General features: G+C 41.3%; 1 long non-coding RNA gene across 1 annotated transcript; it reads left to right on the top strand.

Annotated features, from left to right (window-relative positions):
• The first annotated feature begins 7,494 nt into the window (after positions 1-7,494).
• On the top strand, positions 7,495-22,055 carry LOC118494009. Its single transcript, XR_004896075.1, has 3 exons — positions 7,495-7,576; positions 17,469-17,472; positions 22,043-22,055. It is a non-coding gene; the product is annotated as an uncharacterized LOC118494009 (long non-coding RNA).
• Positions 22,056-23,152: the final 1,097 nt, after the last annotated feature.

The raw sequence follows: 23,152 nt of genomic DNA, 5'->3' as shown, positions 1-23,152 counted from the left end.
AATTAGTTTGTAAAGGACGAATCATTTAAGAATAATGAAACATTCACTTTAATTAGGTTGCATTTATTTAGCCAGTTCAAAGAAAAAAGGCTTTTGTGTAACTTATAATCAATGTACAGGAAAGCCCATGCACACATGTATTCATTACATTTCAGAAGGCACGTGTCAACAAAAGCCTTCATAACATAATATGTATGCATATGATAAATGTGCGTAGACACTGGTGTGTGCGCTAATTAATGTCCACACATGAAGTAATTATTTTTTAAGAGCTAATCTGGGATGGCTTTCTAATCAAAATTATAATTAAAAGTACCATAATAATACAAAACATGAGAAACTGTCATTGACTTGATTTATTTGTAATCAATCAATATTTGCTAGCATTATTCCGGCCTGCAACCACTGCCCACATTACTGTACTGTATGTTGAAGCATTTGGCACTGTGTAGGCTGCATCCCTATTGTCCACAGTCTACGGTCAGTTCAGCTGCTAATAGAGCCATTTCAGTAATAGAGCAAACATTGTGCCTTCACAGCATAGTGGTGTTTACATCTACCATATCTGCAGTAACGTATGATTATGTCCTTCACACATCCTGATCAATTTGTCTCGTTCAAGTTAAATAACCACAGCGCCATATAGATGTTTCTGGAGGGACAGATAAATCACTGGTTGAAATTTCCTGAGCATCTGCATTTTTTTTGTGAGTTTTGGAGGTGGCGAGGCTGGCAGGCACACGCTGAGAAGGATGAGTAATGACGCCGAATCAAGACGCGGAGGAAGTAAACACACTGGGCTGTTGTTTCTATTGGACATTTCACCCTGGGGCTGTTGTCACAGCAACCCTTTCTCCTAAAATTTATTATGGTCTGCCTTTACCTCCTACTGCAAAAGCAAAGTAATTCTAAACCAAGGGGCTGCAGAAACTGCTCTTTGCGTGCATTTTTCTTTCCTCTTTGTCTCTGTCTTTCTCCCTCCTCCCTCACCAGGTATGGACTAAGTGGTTGCTGTCAATTGAAACACATTGTTTCATGCTGCACACAGATCCATGGGGTGCCCTGCCCCAGACAAAGGCCAGCTGAGACGAGCACACAGTCCCATCTTTACAACTCACCCTTAATATGCATGATGCATTAGCTTACCATCCCTAACACTACACTCTAAAAGCCAGAAGACAGAGTCCAGCCACTTTATTTTCTGGCCCTTCTTATACAGCTGGGTCAAGCTACAGGGCTGGCCCATGGCCCAAGTCTCAGGGATGAAGCTAAGCCCGGGCACATTCCCAGCCAGGCCACCTGCCAGCAGGCCACACAATCCAAGGCAGTGGATGGATGGAGAGCTCTCTCCCTCCTACTCTATCCCTACCATCTTTTTTTCTTGGATTTAAAGGTTATCTGCAGCCATCCTGTCTGGTGCCTCTGGCGTGAGTTGGAGAGAGCGGCCGGCCCACCACAGGTGTGAGCGCTGCCGATAAGCAAAGGAAGGCTAGGAGAGGAGGCAATGGGTGAGGGGCGGGGCAGAGGGTGGCAAAGAGATATGGAGGTTCATCGTGGGCCGTGACTGACCTTCATTCACAATATTGTACACAGATGGAGTGCTCCCGGGATGAGAAAACAAAAGGGATTGTTCCGTATAGCCAAACCATATAGCTGTAATCTTCCCTACTCAGCAAGGCTGCTTTCTTTTTTTTTTTTAAAAAGGGAGAGCGAGGATGAGAGAGCGACAGAAACAGAGAGACAAAGGAAGGGTGGTAGTGGCACTGGTTGAGCGAGAGACAGTACATGTAGCCTACAGAATAAAGTATTCATCATGTAGCATTTTAGAGAACATCGAAAATGAACTTGGCCTCAAAATGTTTTTTAAGGGCTGTACTAAAGTGAGGGATTAGAATCAGGGATATCATCTGTTCTTCCAGCTTTACAAAGTGAAAACACAGCCAGGGCTGGGACCGTGTGGCCAATCCCAGAGCTCACTAGCTCACTTGCAGTGTGTGTAGCTCCTCCATTAATAACTAATAGGTGGAACATTAGGGGGAAATGGTGAGTATATCTTGAGGGCTTACATTAGCCTGGTGTACAGCATCTCCTTATCTGGGTGTAGGACGAGAGAGGGAGAGAGACAGGATGCGTTGTCCTCTCTTTGACTTTCTTCCTCCATTAACCGCCCTGGGAGGATAATTCGAGTGCTACTAAAAGTGCACAGAAACAGCACAGATGTATGCAGACTGCTGAGCATAAGCACATGTACAGCCATTCGACAACACAAAAGTGTACCCGTTGAGTACCCATTAATGTCCTCTATATACATGTGATCATATGTGCTTGCATTTGCATATATTCAAATAACATGTGGCTGACTACATCCATGTACATATAAACACATGCACAGACATGTGCATATTATGCATAAATAATGCATAACCAGAACAGTCATACCACCACATCATCTGCATACATGAAAACTAGTTAGAGGTTGTGTTGCCATTGTAATATTAATTCTGATTCCAACCAGCAGCCATATTGAGTGCCTTGTTTCCAATTTGACTCTTAACGCATTGCACTCGACTTGTCAATATCAGGAGCTGCAAGATAATATGCAGGCTACCCTATTATTCATTATCCACATAATGAAATACATAATAGTCCTCTAACACGCAGTCAAAATAGAAATAAAACCATTGGTGTAAGTTCAAATACATATTTTGCTCCCTAATGAAAAATGAATCACTTTGACACATTAAGTAATTTAAGTTAAATTAAGTAAGTAATTTACAGTAGGTTATTTTTATCTTCTTCTTGGGCTTCAATTGTTCCAGTGCCATGCTATTTCAAGTAATTTAGGAGTCCAAATTGAATACTAACAGTGAGGGTTAAAGATAGTATTGAAAGCTACAGAAAAATTAATGTAATGAACAATCAGCATAATTGCACTGCAGTCAAGTTTCATTCAGTAGAGAGCAGTAATACAATTAATTTGCATACATTTAAAAATGTTTCCTAAAACATCACCGACAGTGTCAGTGGTGAAAAAGTTGTAAATAAAAATAATTCTTGAATCAACACTTCTGCTACACGGAGTGGTTTATGCAGCATTGGGAGAGCTACTACTGCTTTTTGGTATGAAATGTACATAATTATCATAATAACTAATGATGATTCATGGATTGTTTTTCAGAGATCAGTGATGCACACAGATTGTATAGTGATTGGGGAGGGGAGTTGCCCCTGTGCATTCAACTAGAGTGCAACCATTTTTGAAACACAACACCTAGAGCATACCAAACACATATGTATACACACACATGCATAGAGAAAGAGAGAGAACCGCTCTTCTATATCTCTGGCTAATTTCAGACTCTGGCTACACAAACATCATTAATCAAGCTGACTAAGATTAGTCACAAGCAAGCTCCCCTACTTGTTTATTATAATTAAATCGATGTATGTGCCATTGCAGCCATGGACCCAAACTATGGCAGAGTACAGCTATACTCACCACAAAAAGATGGGCTGAAAAAAAATAATTAAAAAAAATAAGGGAAAGCTATATAATACAGAAAAGGAGAAATACGTGATGGAGGTAAAGTTTAGGCCGGGAGGTGGCTGCGCGTGGGCAAAACTGGATACGAGTTAAGGCTCGCAGATTGGAGAAGGAGGTGAGAGGTGCCTTTTGTTGTTCTGTACTTTATAGATAACCTCTGCTACATCTGCAAAAAGGGGTCCACGTGGAAAGGTTCTATTCAATGCAGTTCAGATTGTATAACCTACCCATTCACAGTCTCACAGCACAGTAGAAAACATCTCACAAAAGAAAGAAAACATGACGCAAAAGCAAGCTGGGGGCCCCAAAAAAAAAGAGAGATAAAAAAATATCCTTTCAGGAGCTAAACTACGAAAAAAGGCAGACCAGACACATTTAAGTAAACACTCCCCTGTGTGAGCTCCACAGGCCAACTGAAATCTTAGATTGTGTATTTCTTTTTGTGTATTTTTTTTCTCACGTTGTGTCTGGGGTCCTCTCTGTGACCGTCACGAAATAAAATTGTACAGCACACTGGTTTTGCTCACAGAACCACTGTGTGCTCAGTGAGTAGATGGAGAGCGCCGCTCCACCTCTCTTTACATATCCAAGAGAGGTGGAAAATGTGGAGGGGAGAGAAGCTGGTTGAGTGGGAAGGCATGCAGGAAGGCAGATATTTGATTTGTACCAGATACTGGGGGAGCACACAAGAGATACAGGGAGAACTTCTTGTATATAACGTGACATGGTAATAGCTCATAAAGAGAAAGTAAATTGGGAGGATAAGGTTTACAACCATAGTGGATTGGGCAGTAGAGGGCCAGAGGAAGGAGCAACAGAATGACAGTTGGGACAGCACATATGGATACCAGGTCTGCAAATAAACTCTTTTCAGCCATAAAAAGGCTTTTTCTGTGAGGGATTTTGATAACGGGTGCTGAATGTTTTATGTACAGGAAACTGTGGCGATACTCCAAATTCTGCTCAAGTTACTACAGTTTAACCAGCTTTAGGGAATGAGCCTGCGGATACAAAACTATCTATGTCAATTTAATTTTGATGATCTGAATATTCCTATTTCAATTACTGTTTCAAGAGAACATGTGTATTAAAACTTGACATACAGCAAAATTGGACTGCAGATAAAGTGGCTGGAATGGAGGAACGAGAGAGGTGAACCACCTGCATGGTGAATAAAACATGAGAATACCGATAGGGCTGCACCGACCAAAATGAGACAGCTATGTCTTTGTACTGTATCAACCCTTGACCTCGTCGTCAAATTGGTTGACATCCCAAACTCCGCACACACCTGGTAAATGTAGTGAGGTTTGTGATTATATGGGCTCCCATTTACATCGCTGGTGGCAAGCATAACACTTTACCAATCACATTTCCTTTTAACTGTGTTGTTGCAAAGAGGCTGTAGCTGCTTGTGGTCTCTCTCTCTCTCTCTCTCTCTCTGAAGTTTTGCAATTGCTTTAATATATAATAAGACAGTTAGAAGCCAAAAACTACCCTTAGCAGCTTTTATTTGTAAAGTATTAATGGTTTCTGTCTCGTGCTGTTAAGCAATCCAGCTGATGTCTTGTGGAATGCAAATACAGTGCAACAGCCAACAAGGGCAGCCAGCGTTCTCAGGGAGGTTCTCATTTGTTCACAGTACCTATACTGAATGTGGTAATGATTTATTGATGTTAAAATGCTACATGTAATACCTCTCAAAACACAGGTTAAAATGACATTACCAAATAGATATCCAGGTGGAATACAGAAAAATACTTGCCCACCACCGCAGAGACACAGAATCTCATGCGAGAAATGGTGCCTTCTGCTTGACCTGTCAACTGGTGATACAGTGCAAATGAGAGAGGCACATGGTTGTCTAAACTCTCCCCAGGCCAACAGGGGACAAAGACACCCCTAAGGAATCACAATCACTACATTTAGAAGAAAATAATTGACATCAAACTGGCCTGTAAGTTTGTTTGTTTTGCACTCTCACTTCAATCTGCAAGTTTAGTTCAGATTCAGTGTGCAGAGAGAAACAGAGATGGTCCTGAGGTAATGGACCCCCAACGGACAGCTGAGAGGACTCACAGGAGAATATGCTTACTGCTTTCAATTAGATACTGCCAAGTGGAGCTTGGTGTGCAGATTCCAAGCTCTGGGCGTTGTATGAGGACCCTTGGCAGGCTGCTCAGCTGCACCCAGCCCATGATCAAGAGGCCAAGCTCTGCCATAAAATACCACAGAAGCAGGCTTGGCTAGGGCTCCCAAATCTAACTCTAGAAAGTGGAAAGCCTGCCGCAGGCAGTGAGAGTTACAGGCTTTTCTCATCGCCAGCATCCATGCACATGCCATGGCTGCGGTATTGGTGTTAATCAGATGCTGCTTTGGATGGGAGGGTGAGTCATGTGCTTTGTGGGTGTTTGAAGAGAGATGTTCCTGGGTCAAAGTAGGTCACGGGGTAAATGGCTGTGTATTTTATCTTATGGGTATTAGGACTACATCCCTTATATGCTGATGGATGGCTGATGTCAGCTCATTAGTGGCGATACCTTCGCAAAGTCATCAGTCCATGTAGGTGCAGCAGTGCTCATTGGTGTTACAGGGGGCAGAATGAAAGAGAGGGATATGATAATATTGGGATAAAGTACTAAAGTTTACCAACACCTTAACATATGCACTGTATGCATTGCTGTAGGCAATGTCACAATGATTCAAGTTAAGTACAAGTTATATAATTTAATTCCCGATTGGACACTGCTCTGTTGTTGGCTACACTCTATAAAAGGAAAACACTGATTAAACGATTGGAAAAAAACATGATGAATGCAGATGCTTTCATACAGTGTTTGATAAGGTTACATACTTACCTATTTCAAGAAGGCTACAGTAAAAAGGCAGGTTTATTGTATTACTTACTAACAGTGTCTCTCATAACTATTTGAGAACTTGGTTTTGCACAACCAACATTGCAAAACCAAATAAATCCAAACAGGCCTTAAGTGACCTGGCTGGTTGTATAAGCGCCCTTGGGGTTTTCTGCACAAAAACCCAGTCTGGTTTATATCTCTATTTTTATACTTGTTAATTGGATTGCAATTCCAAGCATACATACAGAGGTAACCTTTTAGCGGTGATAAGGTTAACACAATGTTGGTCTTCGTAATGAGGGCTTAAATAAGCACAAGTTCCGCTACCAGGGTTGTCAAGGAGGTGGGGGCTACTGAGGGAAAACCATGACACATTTTCTCAAGAGCAATAGAGAGAGGGAGAGAGAAATTGAGAGAGCGCAAAAGCGGCAGCTCTCATTCTATAATGGAACGCTGTGGCGGGTGGCATACCACAAGTTGTACTGGTTGCCTGGAGCACCATGGCAACAGGGAGAGAGAAGGATTGAGAGAGGCGGAGGTTCAAGGACTTCACTTGTTCCAGCAACATTTTAATTACTTTAGGCGCCGGCATTTAGTGAAACAGATGCATTCTGGAGCTCCAGCAACAACTGGGAGAAACTCCCAGAGATTCTGGTGCTTGAGGGTTTCATCCCTCCGCGCCAGCGTTAGCCATTGCCTGAGGCAATACGTTGTCCATCCGCACATACGTCTGTACGTCCATCCGTCCATATGTATGTCTATCCATACGTCCCATTCTCGTGAACGCGGGGTCTCATGAACGCCTTGGAGGAATTTCTTCAAATTTGGCACAAATGTCCACTTGGACTCAAGGATAAACTGAGTAGATTTTAGAGGTTTTTTTTGGCCAAAACTCAATAATTAATATGCTATGACACATTTTCACATAATGTCTAATAGCATAAAATGATAAAGTGATGACATTTTATATTCAAAATCTCAAAGGACAACTTTAATGCGGAACTAATGTAATGCAGAACTACTGTTAGATACGCGGGTTCTAGGGACACCTAATCTGTAGCTCCGCCTTAGCTCTGAAGCTAGCCGAGCTCCGCCTACATGCAGTTTTTTGTCAGGTCGACAGTCCAGTGAGTGAGTTAAAGATAGCAGCACTAAAGGACGAGTATGGCGAGTGGTGGCGACCCACAAGAGTTAGATCGCAAGTTTGGGAAAACTTCGAGACTGTATGGCTGCAGCATCGAAAAAATAATCGCTAGATTAATCATTTAAAAAATAATCGTTTGGGACAGCCCTAGTTGGGACTGTTGACCTCCAAGCCTTGATGCCACCACCCCAGCACATCACCGCGAAGAACAAAGCACTGGCTACTACAGACTGATAGAAGATCTGCAGGGGCTGAAGGATCCGAGGGCGTTTTCACACCTACCTCATTTGGTCCGGACTTTCGGACTTTTCAGTTTGATCCGAACCAAAATTACAGGTGTGAAACCTCCCCCAGACGACGGTCCACATCAAAGATTTTGATCCAATAAAAAGAGGTGGTCTCGGTCCAGACCAAACTGAACCATGGTCCGGTTTGTGTATAGTGTGAAAGCATTTTTGGATGGTTCGGACTTTCGGACCAAATACAAGAAGCTCTGGCAGGCTCTCCTTGTGTTACAAGACCGGGGAAGCTCCTTTAAGGAATAGCTTAGTGTGTAGGCTACATGAGAGAGTGAGTGACGGTGAATGCGCTCAGAGCAGAGAATACATCAGCAGGACGTAGTTTTGTCACGTATAGATCTTTAGTGCACTTGCATAACTGCAGTGTGAAACCAAAACTTATCGGATCAAATGTATACAATGTAACAAAAACATGAACCTTGGTTCTTCTTTCAGGTGTGAAAACGCCCTAATGGGCCGTTCACATTGTATGCGGCATGCGCTGCGCTCGCCGCTAGGTTGTCCTATTCCCAAATATATTTGTTGTGCTCGCCGCCGGGCTCAGCGCAAATTTACGTCATACATGCGCCAATATTTGAATGCACGTCACGTCTGCGTCCGGTGTTTACATCAGACGTGCAGTACATGCGACATTGTGGATACACAGTAGTGATTTGGTGGAGACGATGTTTCTGTCTTTGAACTAAAAGAATGCCTTGGCACTTGCCCTGGTTGTGAGGCGAAGACGGAGGAAGGCAGCAGCAAGAAGGGTGTGGGTGCACGAGACCCTCAGGTCCAGAGAGCAGTTGGGGGAATTCCGGCTGGTGAAGGAGCTCCACTTTCACTTTGACCGGTTCCAGGGTTACTTTCGGCTCAACAGGGAGCAATTTGACAGTCTGCTGACGAGAGTCGGGCCTACGATTTCCCAGATGCGATCCGAAAGCCCATTTCTACAACGGAGTGTCTGGCTATTTGTCTCTCCCTGACGTGTGGCTCCAGAAAAGACATTCCAAGTACTTTTTTGGTCTGCCCCTGCACCACTTTTTGTCTCTCTGTTGCCTCCTCTCCTTTATGTAGGTACGTGTCCCTTAGGTTCTTCCACCTTTTCTTACACTCCTCCTCTAAATAGATGAAGACGTGTGGATTATTGTCATTGCTAAATAAAATGTTGCATTTCAACACTATGTGTAATTATGAGGTCTGCAGTCATTGCAGTTGGGTATAATAATGCTAAGATATGAGCCTACATTCAGACATTCATCATTCATTCTCTGGAAAACACTTTGTTTAATGCATATGTGCAATTAATTCCTCCAAAACTGGAGCTTACACACTTGGAAATGGGTAGTTATTCTGTGTAAAGGCCATATACCTAACTACCTATATGTGAACTTCAATGAAAATGAACATGACTTGTGTCAATCAGTCCAAACATATTTTACATCATATAAACATACAAATACAAATACATCCTACAAATACCTGTATGGAGCTGTATAATCAACTTGGTATTTGGTTTTCGCAGCTCACAACAGTAGGCTACAGTTCTTCTCAGTTGCTTTGGCGCATTTCTCAGATCAGAGATGACAATAATGTGTAACTTTGTCACATAGGGAATAATGCTCCCTTTCATGTGCATTGTTCATTAGACTATACTTACCAGAGTGAACTGTTAAATATGGACAACAACACAAAGCAGTTTCACTATCTTGGTATAAACAATGACGTAAGGTTGTCATTTTGATTCATTGGTATAAATACTTGCTTTGGACACAAACAAATGATTTCCAGCAAGATACACAATTTTTCAGGTCAGTCACTATGCGGTGCAGTTTACACCAATTGTTTTAAGAAATGCACTCACTGTTGTGGAAATGCAAATTATGATTTGCCAAATGCACCAAAATAACTGAGAAAAAATGTAACATAGGATTGTATTTCAATGGAGACATGTCCATGTTGATTTCACATAGCTAAAACAAACCTGAATGATTTCAATTATAGCGTAACTCTCGCCAAAATGCTTTTTGTGGATGTACTCAAGTCAAACTTTCGTTTAAAAGCATATTTAGGACGGAAGCGCCACGTTTAAGATGTACAGTATTTTAGTTTTTCGGTCAAATGGCCTTTTGAATGGGAGTAATAGGGGCACTTTTATGCTAGCCTCAAAATAAAAAATTTTAAAACACTAAGAAGGCTCGACACAACATGAAACTTTGCAGTATCACCAGGGGCTGTACACCTTAACTACACCGGTGCACAAGGGATATACTAAATCTGTGGCTACTTGTTTTGATATTGACTCGTTTTGACTGCCGAGGTGGTAGCAGCCGGAAACAACAAGAGCTACGGTGAGTTGTTCAAAACCTCTCTTTTTAGTAAACTCTGGGTACACAAACAATGTTCTCAATGCTCAAGTTCATGTGTAGAGCCCCTGGTGATACTTGGAGCAAAGTTTCATATTGTGTCGAGCCTTCTTAGTGTTTTAAAATTTTTTATTTTGAGGCTAGCATAAAAGTGCCCCTATTACTTCCATTCAATAGGCCATTTGACCGAAAAACGAAAATACAGTACATCTTAAAAGTGACGCTTCCGTCCTAAATATGCTTTTAAACGAAAGTTTGACTCGGGTACATTCACAAAAAGACCCTAGGTTGCATTTTGGCGAGAGCTTTAAGAGGCATACAATAACCTACACAGCTGGCATGCCTATTATGGTGAAAATATGCTTCCACAGCATAGTTTTGCATCCGAGGTCTCTGTACGACCTCGAACATGTGTTGTAGCCTATACAGCTCTGGGAGATCGCTGGCGGTCAAAATCAACCTCTCATCCATGTTCCGTTTGTGGATCCACGTGTATTCTGTGTTTTTGTTGTTGTTTTTTTTCAGACACTTAAATGCACATCACAGCGCACTGCGGCCGCTCTTGCGCGTGCCGCGGTGAAAGTTGAACCATGTTGAACTTTGACCGCTGCGCGCGAAATGCCGCTTGCGCTGCGCTTTGCTCAGCGCAGCGGCAGACCAGTTGTTGTGCGCACAAGCCATTGACAATGGGTTTCATAACGCAGCGCTGCCGCTTGCACGTACAATGTGAACGGCCCTTTAGTCTCCTCAGAATGAACAGTCAGCGCTTTTCCTTCCTGAAGAGGGCTTCGGTGTTCTGAGTCCAGTCCAGTTTTTTACAAACTGGACATGTATGAGTCCACCTTCTTCACTTCCATTCTCTGGATGACAACCAGGACAGGGGGCCTCCTGTTCCTCTGTTAGTCCACCACAAGCTCATTGGTTTTGCTGATATTGAGTTTTAGGTGATTATTGTTGTATGTTTCTCACTTGAAAATATTCAGCCGAATCATACTTATAAATGTAATGATAACTTCTGTTTCGCCAAAAATACACTTAATACCTTTTTATTTAATTCCTTCAAAGTCTTCACTACATATATTGCATGAGTCTGGACAGACATAGATGTAAACTGCAACATGATTTGTTGGCGAAGGCATACAACTGTGAGGCAGTAATTCTAGTTTAAAGCCTTTCTCCCCTATCATCTTTGTGAAATTACTGCAAAAATTGTAAATACAGAAAGATTAGAGAAGCAGACTGATAATGAGAGAGGAAGACAGAGACAGAGAGAAGGAGAAGAGGGTGGAGAGAAAAAAGCAGCACGAGAAAGACGAATGAGAATAGAGATGAGGCAAAGTGAACACAGATAGAGATCGACAGAATGGGAGATACAAGCTGTTTGAAGGAGGTTTGTAAGAGATATGAGGAGAAAGGACCAAGGGAAAAAGGATTGGGGGTGATTTGTAGGGATATAAAAGCTTCAGTATTCCATGTAGATACACACACACACACACACACCGAGAAAGATACAAAAAGTAATTATTTGGAGGATGCAAGGATCAAGAAGAGTTTTGCTTTACTTTGTCTGGTAGCTACCAGAGATGTGGCACATACAGTGTTCGCAACATGCTTAAATGCATATCTGTATGTGTATTTTTGTACATCTGTTTGCGCGTGTGGCTCTGTGTGAGAATATAGCAACGAAAGCGCCCTTTTCTCCTGATGCCATGGCTAACACGATCAGCACTCATTAAAAGCTCTCCAGAGCTAAGGCACCTCACAGACAGAAACCCTCTCCAAAAGACAGCCCCCGAAACCCAGTAAACACACACGGCTTCCTGCCTGTAAGCCTCTTCTCCAGTGTAAACAAACTGGCATCCATTTAAAGCACTGGCAAGGTTATTTATATAAAATGTAATCGACAAAAAATACACCAAATGGTTCTCCCTGCCCAAAAACGTCCTAAAAAAGGTCATTTTCTAAAAAGGTAATTTCCTAAAAAAGTTTAATTTCTTCCTCATCATTCAGATCATGACTGAAAATGTATAGTTTGCGATTTACATATCATTGGTTTTACAGTATTCAAGTATTCCTGATGAGCATACAGTATAAGGTTTGCCTTTAAGAAGAAATCTATCATCATTTATCACCTTCTCAGAATTGATTTTTGTAGGTTTGTAACTGTATCAGATTATAGTGCCACTATTTCTGTTACATACTGTAAACCATTACTGCCCAAACCAGTCCACTGATAATCCTACACCATATTCCTCCAGGGAATATTGGTGTACCTTAAAATCCCCAATTCATGTTGTCACATAGAGTACTTTAGCCTAGCTTCTGCTGATGGTGGAAGAAGCAAAAAAGATATCAGGAAAGGAGCAATTTAGATAGAGAAAGGTTGCTTTTTAATAAGAGGTCATATGTGCAAATTGCATGTGCATAGACAAGCCTGATAATGCGCTACGACAAGTTAATCCATTACATCTACATCTGATGCAGTGCTGTAATCTGCTGCGTGAGAGGAGGCGACGGAGCACATCGGAGGTATACAATTGTCCTTGTCCGCGTCATGTTTCTTTCTTAGCGTAGCAGGGGAAGTATTTAGATCTCCAGGGATACACTCAGGGATGAGAGCGGCTTGTGGCTTTCCCTTTGTTGCCTGTAATGGATTATTTCATACAAACATGCAATTGGGCTGCATTACTGATGGATAGCAGCCATTGTTATGGTCAAGTTACTCCATCGCCTTCCCTGGGTCCCCTATTAATCTCAGTCAAGTCAATGGCGCCATTGTGCAAAATTCCCCATTAAACCATACCACCTTGACAACAATGGGAATGTCAGTGCAGCACCTTTCAGGCTCTTCCCAGGATGGAAAGAAAATGGAATGTTTTCCAAACAGATTACATGGATTCATTGGTGTATTTCTAAACCTGTAGAATGTACGGGAGAGAACAGGCCGTTCATCTCATTTGTAATTGTATGACTGTTTTTTATTTGGATGGTGGATTGTCTGCAGGTGCAGGTTAAAAGGGACTAAGCTCATTTCCTCAGTGAAAGTGAACCTGGCTGACCTGCTGTGTTAAACAACTTTAGCCTGTGACCCTGGGTTGAAAGATGGGGATGGAAGGAGATAGAGGAGAGGAAGATAGACTGATAAGAGGAAAGAGGGACAACTTGAGAGAGAAAAGGCAAAAAGGAAAGAGAAAGACAGGTAGTCTACTGAGCGACATTCTGCTATTGTCCACTCTTGCTTCACTGTGTGACAACATTTTTCTCTCAGGCTCTGTCGTTCTAGTTTTCCTCATGCCTCATCTCCCATTCTTGTTCTCATTCTCTCCTTCCCTGTCTGTCAATTTGTGAAGGCCGCACATCATTACTGTCAAAACTCACACTGCAGTGCCAATACAAAAGCCACACACACACACACACACACACACACACACACACACACACACACTCACACAATATCATATATACAAGCACACACACTCGTACTTGACGCCCACTCATGCATTAAAAGAGAGTGACTTCTTTTCTCCGACTGGGTTCTGACACTCAGCAGCAGGCTTTTCCCACAGGAATCCTGAGTGAGACAGACAAGCAGTGTGAACTCAGACAAACTGGAGTCTTTGATTTTCCTGTCAGACACTTTTAGCCCCCTGGTCCCCCAAAAAAAACACACAGTTTAGCTCAATCTTCATCTAATTGTGACATTGCCTACTGCAGATACAATCACAGTCGCAATCTGTGCATCTCGAGCCATACGCATCCCAGATCGTCGCATGATCTTGGTGACCTTTGGCTCGCTTCGCACCGTAGACATTTGTTTAAAAGACCATAACACAATCAGCTCAAATTTCTACTGAGGGATAATTATGGTGAAGGAGGGACAAGAGAAAATGAGAACATCCAAGATCATTTAACTGCAGGGTGCGATGTGAAGCTAAAACCCGAAGCCTCTTAGAGTCCAAGAGGCAGGTGATTAAACCCTGTCATCAAATCTCACACCTCCTTTTCAAGACACGTGAAGCAGCTGGAGAGCCCTGATTACCATCAATGACACTCCACCCCATCCATCTGATCCCCTTAAGGAGGTTGTTAAACCCAAATAGACTCCCCCGTTAAAAGTGGTGTCAAGTAAATAATAGATCTTTTTATCTATAGGTGTGGGGACTGGATAAACATGAAAGCGAGCTTATCAAATCTGAAAGGTGAACAAGTTAAAAGGTGCTCTGATCAGATCTGGCACTAACTGTACCTCTCGGCAACTGGTGGAGCTGCTCTGGTGTGACTGAAATGGGTGGCTTCGCCTTAAAGCTAACTACTGTACATGTATCACCACTTTCACCAGAGCAATATGTCTGAGTAATTGGAGACCAATGACATTTTTACATTTTAGCCATTTAGATAAGCTCCTTGCTCTGAGAGATTACACTTATACCCAGTCAATGTTAGCGATTCTTGTTTCACCAGTAGTCAAAATTGATGTATGAACATTAACTGTTGCCATGGCAGAGCAGTTAGAAAGATGGGACAGACTAATAACTTTTTTATTTTTGTTAAGCCTTGGGTTATTGGCTAAAGCCTGATGATGAAAGTGAAGTATTTTTCATTGCAGTGACTGTTATTTGCAAAATACAGGCAGAACATTGATTATGATGCATTCAATTGAAATGGAAATTGGCTCTTGCCCCGGTTGATTGCCTGTAGCAAGGTGTTAAGGTGTTGACTTTAGTAGTATTTTTACATCAAGATATAAGAGATGTTTATGTATTTATAAATCATGAGTGGTTATGTGTGTTAAAGCCATCTTCACCTTTGTAAAAAACAAAACAAAGGCGAAGATACACAGAGCAATGGCACTTTTGCACCACTGTAGAGAATGACGACATTCAGAGACACCCGCTGCAGCAATGTGCGGCCCCTAGAGCTCCAGCTCTAAGTGTCTCAGGCAGCTACAAACACAGTCAATAACTCTGCCTTGCTGATAGTAGGACTGGGGATTGTCTCTACTACCAGGGTTCACCCCTCCCCTCTTTTCTCTTTCCCTACCCGCCTCGTCCCCCACCAATACCTTGTCCCACCGGAGTCGTAAATCGCTCCAGTGGCACCCGCCAAGAGCAATGAAGCGGACACGTGAGAACTTACACACACATGCATGCCGGTACACTTGTTCAGACACAGTCAAACATGTTAACACACATCTGAGTGCAGACATAGCACCCTAAACTGGAATACACGAACACCACCAAAATGTGCCTGATCATTAGTGCAGAATCCCCACTAATAAAGCAAGAGATGAAATGTGATGGGGCTAATGTTATTGGGGGGGTTGCTAATCTAGTAGCAGACCGAGTTATTAGTGCTTTAAAAGGAAAAGCCTGTAGAGATAGGGTGGAGAGATGGGAATAAGACAGACACACTGACAAACGAAGAAAGTGAGGGAGAAGCTCATTAGGCTACAGTGGTTGAGGGAATAGTCAATAAAAAGCAAAATGATGAGCACGGGAGAGCGAGGAAAGAAAGAGAAAAATAGATGAGAGCGGAGACTGAGGAAGAAAAGGAGATAAGCGAGGAAGGATGAGAATAGGGGAGGAAGGGAATTGGGGGATGTTTTGAAATGTGGAAATAGAGTTACAGTACTGTTATTGCAATCATTTTCTTTCACATAAACCTGTCTTGATGTCAGAATACCACAGAGTGCAAATATATGAAGTTTTACTCGGTTCATGCTCATTTGGATGAGGCATCTCTATGTTGGTTGTTTTTTATTCTGTCAAGCTTTATTCACAGTAGCAGCAGTCTTTTCTCTCTTTTTTCGCTCTTTTTTACCACTCCTGTCTGTGAGTCTCACAGGGTGGGTGACAATCAGCTTTGGAGTCACTTCAGTGTCGGACGAGGGCAAAACAGCCGTATCCTATAATAGGTATTACTTTGCACATCACTCTTGCTTCAGTGCCAATGAATGGAAAATAAACCACCTCGCTGAATTGCACTAAGCTCGTCATCTACTTACTAGCAGCAGCAAGGTACAGCCAGAGTGCCTTTTTTTTTTTTTACCAAAAAGGTAAAGATATACTGTATTAAAGCAAAATGAAGATTTGGTCATTTAAACAGAAGTTTAAAAATGAGGATGTATATGGCTAGATAGAGCCAAAGGTGGTCTTTTTTAATGAAAGACTTGTCTTCTTTGCATATTACTATAAACTGTGAACTGTGAAATAAAAGCTACAGGCCTTCACTAAGGACAAAAATGTTTCTCTGCACATCGTGTTCTTAATCATCCCACTGCTCATTGCCCTGAGAGACTTTGTGACTTTCCTCTTTCTAAAATGTCTGACAGTAGCCCATTAGCAATTAAGAATTACGGTTCACTGCACTTCCAATGACAGAGAAAGACAAATTTCCATCATACATTATACTGTAGGTGTTGATCTTACATTAGATCTTAACCCTATATTTATGTTGTTAATCCATGGATACCAGTTTTATTATTTAACAATATATTAACAATTTTATATATGACATTATTGTAAACTAAATTCATCATGATACATTCACACACTCACAATCTGTGGCTTATATAATGTATGTATTTGATGCTATAGTTTTGATTGGCCTATGATCACCCAGAAAATATATTTGCAGGTATACGTTAAATTAAATAAGTACATTTTTAACAACATGCATCCCTTAAAGCTTAGTTGAGATTGAAGTACACCTTGAAATATAGCTTGTGGCAGTCTGAGCCGCGTCCTTTCCTGTCCAATATGTTTATTGGTGATACCTGACTGCCTTGAGCCCTTTTATAATTCATGATTAAGCTTGCCAGCAAATATCAAAGTCTCAATTACTTTAATAGCTTTTCCTGAAGAATAAAAAACGATTGCAATGTAACATCACCAAGGTGTGCACACACTGTAGACACACTGGTCAAAGTGTCAGGTCCGATATTCAGTTTTACAGTTTCATCATTTCCCGGTCTAACCCTACATTATTCCCAAACAGATTGCAGATTATCTATTAAAAGCATTCCCATGAATGCCCTAGAAGAGAGACTGGTACAAAATGCCCATTTGTAAAATCCATTATATCGAGACTACAAAGACACAGATTTCTTTGATTCATGTGGCCATTAAGAACAGGTTTGAACACTTTGGACATAGGGCAACATGTCGTATTAACTACTTTGTTTGAAGTATACTGAACCCTTCAAGGAGATTCAAAACGCAGATCTGACAACAAAGTTGCTCTGAATTCTTCTTCTATCAGGATCAAGAAACAAGTAAGGAGGGTTGCAGCGATTACAGCAGCAACCTTAAACAAGACAATCTTTTGGTGATAAGACAACTTCCCTCACTCACCTCACTTGTCTTAGTCAGTTCATATTGATAGTACAGTGAATTCTGCAAGGAAATCCATACAATACATGTTCCTGTCTATTCTCAACAAACTTCAGCTGGCAAAATAAAGAGTGGTAATAAATGTGTCAAATAATGACAATCCCAATAACACGGTAAACAAACAATAAATAATCAATCAAGCGTAATGTAAGAATTGGACGTGTTGCATTGACATTTTGTTTATGTATGTTTAGAAAGAAATACTATATTCTCAGTTCTTTCAAATTAAGACTGAAGACCTTTCTTTTTGATGTTGCCTTTCTTTAAATAATTGTTAATTTCTTATACTGCACTGTCAATTTTATTCTCGTCTTTTATCTAGTGCTATTGTTGAACAGATAACGGGCATATTTCTGAGAATTTTTCCAACGTGGGTGTGACATAGATTTTATGATCAAATCTAAAGAAAACAGTTTAGGATTTTGCAAAGTTTGCCTTGATTAAACTAAGCCTTATAGCGACGGCTATATTGTAGGTAAAGAGAAGTACTTCCACTCTTGTTATGGGTAACAAGAGTACAAAGTCACATGTTCCTGCGGGGCCCGTGGTGGATGAGATGGTAAAGAAATATGGTCCTGCCCGTTTTGTTTTTTTTATTTATTTTTTTATCGTTTTAACTGCTCTTTAATGTTTTATGTAAAGCACTTTGAATTGCCCTGTTGCTGAAATGTGCTATACAAATAAAGCTGCCTTGCCTTGCCTTACCAATGCTTTTGACGCTACTGTATGTGCTGCCTGCAAGACCTCAGAGTACAAAGCACTGTTGCAACCACACAAAATCTAATATCATCAGTGTGTTGTGAATGCCTGCCAAGAACCACAGTAGACAGCACTGAGGCAGGATAAAACCTAAACCATGTTTATTTCCTAATTCATTCTTTGATTCCCAACGTGACTCAAATCTAATTTCCATTTCCTGTAGAACAACAATTTATCTCCAAAATAATGAACTCTATTAAAATATCGCTGTGAGAGACATTTTTCTCCCCAAAACACCCATTATGGAAAATAATATCTGAAGCTGCAGTGGCCATTGATCCAAATGATGCTGGAATTTCAATCTGCCACATCTCACAGAACTGAAAATAATCACAAAAACAGATCAACATCATTAGCCAGCCAATAATAGCATGCATTACACTTTGTTTTTAAATGCGTCTTGGGCAATCGGATCAGAAGTGGACAGCGCTAAATACAAGTGACCACCAAGACACGTTGTGATCCTATCACTCAAAACCACTTGCCCCGGTGGTCTGGACCACATATCTTTTGTAGTGTAAACGCTATTGTGTCCTAATGCTTCCCCGACAACGTCATAAATGCAGGACTTGGTGGTTGCTTTGGTGACAGCGCGCCAACGCTCTATAATTTGCCCATTTTACGACAGGTTGGACAAAGCGTTGCGTGACCGTCCATTGTTTTGCCCTATGGAAGGAGATGTGTTGGATTCTGCTGACAGCACCATCTCCTGCTGTACCAACACAACAGCTAATGTGGCTGGTGAGACTGTGGACCAAATAACTGGGGCGGGGCCCTTCTAGCGGAAGTGACGTAGGCAGGAACGAAATCTGAACACAGGTGGGCAGCTGGAGACACATTACAGACACGGCGATGTATCTTGGCTATCCACTTGTGTTGCGATCACACACAAACACACGAAACTGGTGTGAACTGCCTGTTGATAAAGCAAAGCTAAAGTGGTGAGGTACAGAATAAAATTCAGTAGTATTTTTTTTAAATTGGTATATACTGGATGCAATGAATGAGTATAACATCCTAATTGCCTGTAAGATTTACTTGGTCTTGGTTGGAATGGTGTATAAAAAGAGTCTTAAAAGAGAGGGTTCAGGGAAAGTGTCACCATTCTATTTTATATTATTCAACTGAAACCACAGTCCCCTCCTTTTCTGCTTTATTTCACCACTCTCACTGTTCTCTTTCCATTATGCAAACTCACTCTTTGATCTCAAACAGTGAAAGGTGGCTTTATCTTAGAACAACAGAGAGACAGACGATGAGAGACTTAGTACATCTCAGAGAAATCCGGAAGAGAATAGAAAGGTAGAGGAAAAGAGAAGGAGTGCTTGAAGGAGGGAAGAAACGAAAAGATGTATGATATACACCTGGCCCATAACACCATACTGAGCATTTTTACCAAGGGCTACAACATTAGAAGAACATTAGATCTCTAGTATAATATGTATTATGTATTCATAGCGAACAATACTGCAACATAATATAAATGTTGAAATTGCAAAGAACCTTATTAGTGTAGCCTTATCAAAGAGAAATTCGTAATAATGCATCTAATATAGGGTCACGACCTTAAGGGTTTAGTATGCTTAGCATGCTATGTCTTTTCAATGAAAAAAGCAGACTGCTGTGCCAGAGAGCTGTGACAGTGTACTAAACCAGTAAAGTTGTGGGCCAGAAAACCAAAATAACTAGCTGAAAGATGCTAAAACAATCCATGGAGATAAGGGGACCTGTAGAGTAAGGTTATACTTCTCTGTGGGTTAATCATTACGAGTGGCCCTCTTCTATCCCTTCGACCGCCTCTATGTTAATCTATAAATAGTATTATTGCTACTTTACACAGAGGCCTTCTGAATTGCTTCTGCTTTATCACCTGATCAAAATATTAACATATTACAGATGCATACTATATTTGTTCACACTGGCTGAATATGTACCCAAATTCTGAAAGCTAATGTGTAAAGAAATAATTTCTCTTATGTGGGGTGAAATCACTATAAATACCCACTGTGTACACTTTCATTTGCTTTATTTCTATATCTTATTTTTCATCTCAGCATTTTCAGGGAATATTTGACTGTTTGAAAATGTTGTCTTATCTTATGGAGTTATTTTTGTTTCTTTATAATCCAAGCAAAATAAAAGGTTTGAGAGCATATTTCTCTCACTGCAATCAAAAACCAAGATCAAAAAGTTTTGATTTTGAAGCAAAAAGTTTTGATTTAGAATCAAAACAATTTGTTTGGTGGATTTGACTGGGCATGGTCACACCCACATTCAAGTGCTGCAGCCAATACATACATGGCTGTAGCTTTGTCGCGGCTGAAAAACTGACATCTAGATTCAACTCTTCTTTGTTTGCAAGGGGAGGGTTGACACACATGGCAGAGAGACACACACACACACACACACACACACACACACACACACACACACACACACACACACACCAAGGTAAACCTAGTTCTAGTGCTGGGCTGGTGCTGGTTTGCAGTTGGTTCAACTTGCAAACCTTCTCCGGAACTGTTAGCTTTTCCACAGGCTAGAGAGCCCAGAGAACTATGTCACCGTATACGTCGTCATACGTCTCAGCTTTCCCCAAAAACGCTAGCGCCAACTTCATAACAACATAACAATGACAATGGCGGACTAGATCGTCTTTCTGCAAATGTTTCTCCTGGCTTTGCAAGCAAAGGAAAACAAAACATGCAATATTTAAATCCCCTTCAATACCATAGATATAGAGCCACTCGGCCAGCGGAACGGTGTTCATTATATGCGGTGAAAACAAAATACTATTAACCTGGATACCTGGCTCGTTCGTTCCTCGGGAGTGTTTTGATCCAACTCTGATCTTTTTCCTAAACCTAACAACTCGTTTGGGTGCCAGACTTGAACTGTCAGTGCCCCACGATGCTCACTTTTTCTGGCTTAACTCCACATCCCTGAAAGGACCGTCATCTGGCGGTGTCCGTACCCAGCTCGCAATCACCTAGTGGTGGCTGAACAATTGCTGCTGATAGCTGCTCTCGGAGCTATGTAGCGGTCAATACAACCAGCAACTGCCACTCTGATTTTATCGTTCTATATTCACGTTACAGCGCTTATTTACTTTAATACTTCTATTTTAGGTATATAATATATGGTCTATTGGTGAAGAAGCATTGATAACTGTGAGGGGGGATACATTTCGTCCCCACCGGGGAACATCACAACATTTTCGGTCACGATAACCCCACCCCCAGCCCCTGATGTAAGAAAGACTTTGTTCAAGACCAGTTCAAAACCAGCAAAGAGTTGGTGCCGCTCTGGAACCAGTTTTCCTGGTCGAGAGCCAGTTCTTTGGCTGTTGAAACTCGAAGAACTGGTTCGAGATTAGGCACCGGCTCCGAACCGGCTCTTAAAATGCCTTGCTGGAAACAGGATAACAGAGAGAGACTTACAGAGACAGAGATACTGTAGATAGAGAAACTAAAGGCTACGGATTTTTCAAAGCAGAGGACAGCGAGATTGCCCTTGCAGTAGGACCACCTTATCAATTTGATTAGAGTGTGAAAGGACACTTAAGATCTCAATTGCCAGCACATTAGTAGTCTACTCAGCCCCCTGCCATTGAATCCAATGGCTAATGTTTGGGGTAGCGGTGGAGTTTAAAAAGATTATTTGATTTCACTTAGATATGCCCCTGCATGTGAAATCAAATAGCGATTAGATAATGTGTGAGCTATATATGAAAGGGCCTGCTTCATTTGAAACATTGATTTGCATTTCAAATGTTTTTGCCAAGCCAGAAACACAACAGTCAGCTCCACACCACAATATATGTAAAAACATTCAAATGGCAAGACCTATTAGATGACAAAGATTACAATAGTTCTGCTCTGCCACTCATATAGATTAAACTTTTAAGAGCCCTTATCAAAACAGTTTAAAAAGACAAGCTAGGATGTAGATATATATGATAAAGTTTTAGTATTTCCTTCTGCTATTGGTCAAAGAGTGCAGCAGTAGGCAAAAAGTAATAATAATTCAGTCTGCAAAAAAATATTCAGAAAGGATGAAGGGGCTGAGCAGATTTCCTATTAGACCTACTTTATGTTCAGCCTGAAAGCAAAGCAGAGAAGAGAAAAGGAGAAGAGAGGAAAAGAGGGTGGGCGTCAAAAGGTAAGTTATTTTCACTTTGTTTCTTTTATCCTTTGTTGTTGTTCTGTGTCTCGCTTCATCATGCAACTTCTCAGTGCCGTTTTTTCAGACTAACTTTTTGGGAGAGCTGGTTGACGGTAAGCTTTTAGTGGGACAAAGATGTGGAGGAACTAGACCACCACATTGTTTACCAAGACAGCTAGTGAAAACCAGAGCCGTGGTTCACAGGTCTCCAAATAGTTCCAAGCGGGTAATTTGAATGCATTGGATTCTATGAGAGCTGTGGTAACAACGGCGATTTGGGGTATGATCTATGATATGAAAGCCGTTTAAAGTGCTGTAAATTGACATTTTAGATGTCTGTTATATTTACAACATAGCATTGCATACTATTATGGTAAAGATTACCTGAAATTAGAAGGTTAGAGTGACTAAGGGCGGGTTGGCACCTAATAGTCATATGTGTTGCTTGCTTTAGCTAGCTATTCACTGTGTCAAACAACGAAACAGGGCTGTGGTTAATCTTCTTTACTTTTTGAACTTTCAGATAACATCAACAAAGGTGTGAACTGAATATTGATCCATCCAGATTCTGTTCAAGTGCTTTGAATCAAATGATTGACGGCAGTTGAGGGCATTTAAGTGGACAGCAAACATGATGGTCAGTGTGCT

This window comes from Sander lucioperca, chromosome 20 (genome assembly GCF_008315115.2).
Source record: "Sander lucioperca isolate FBNREF2018 chromosome 20, SLUC_FBN_1.2, whole genome shotgun sequence".
NCBI lineage: Eukaryota > Metazoa > Chordata > Actinopteri > Perciformes > Percidae > Sander > Sander lucioperca.
Note: the sequence above shows the minus strand (reverse complement) of the source record. Positions and strands in the feature narration are given on the sequence as shown.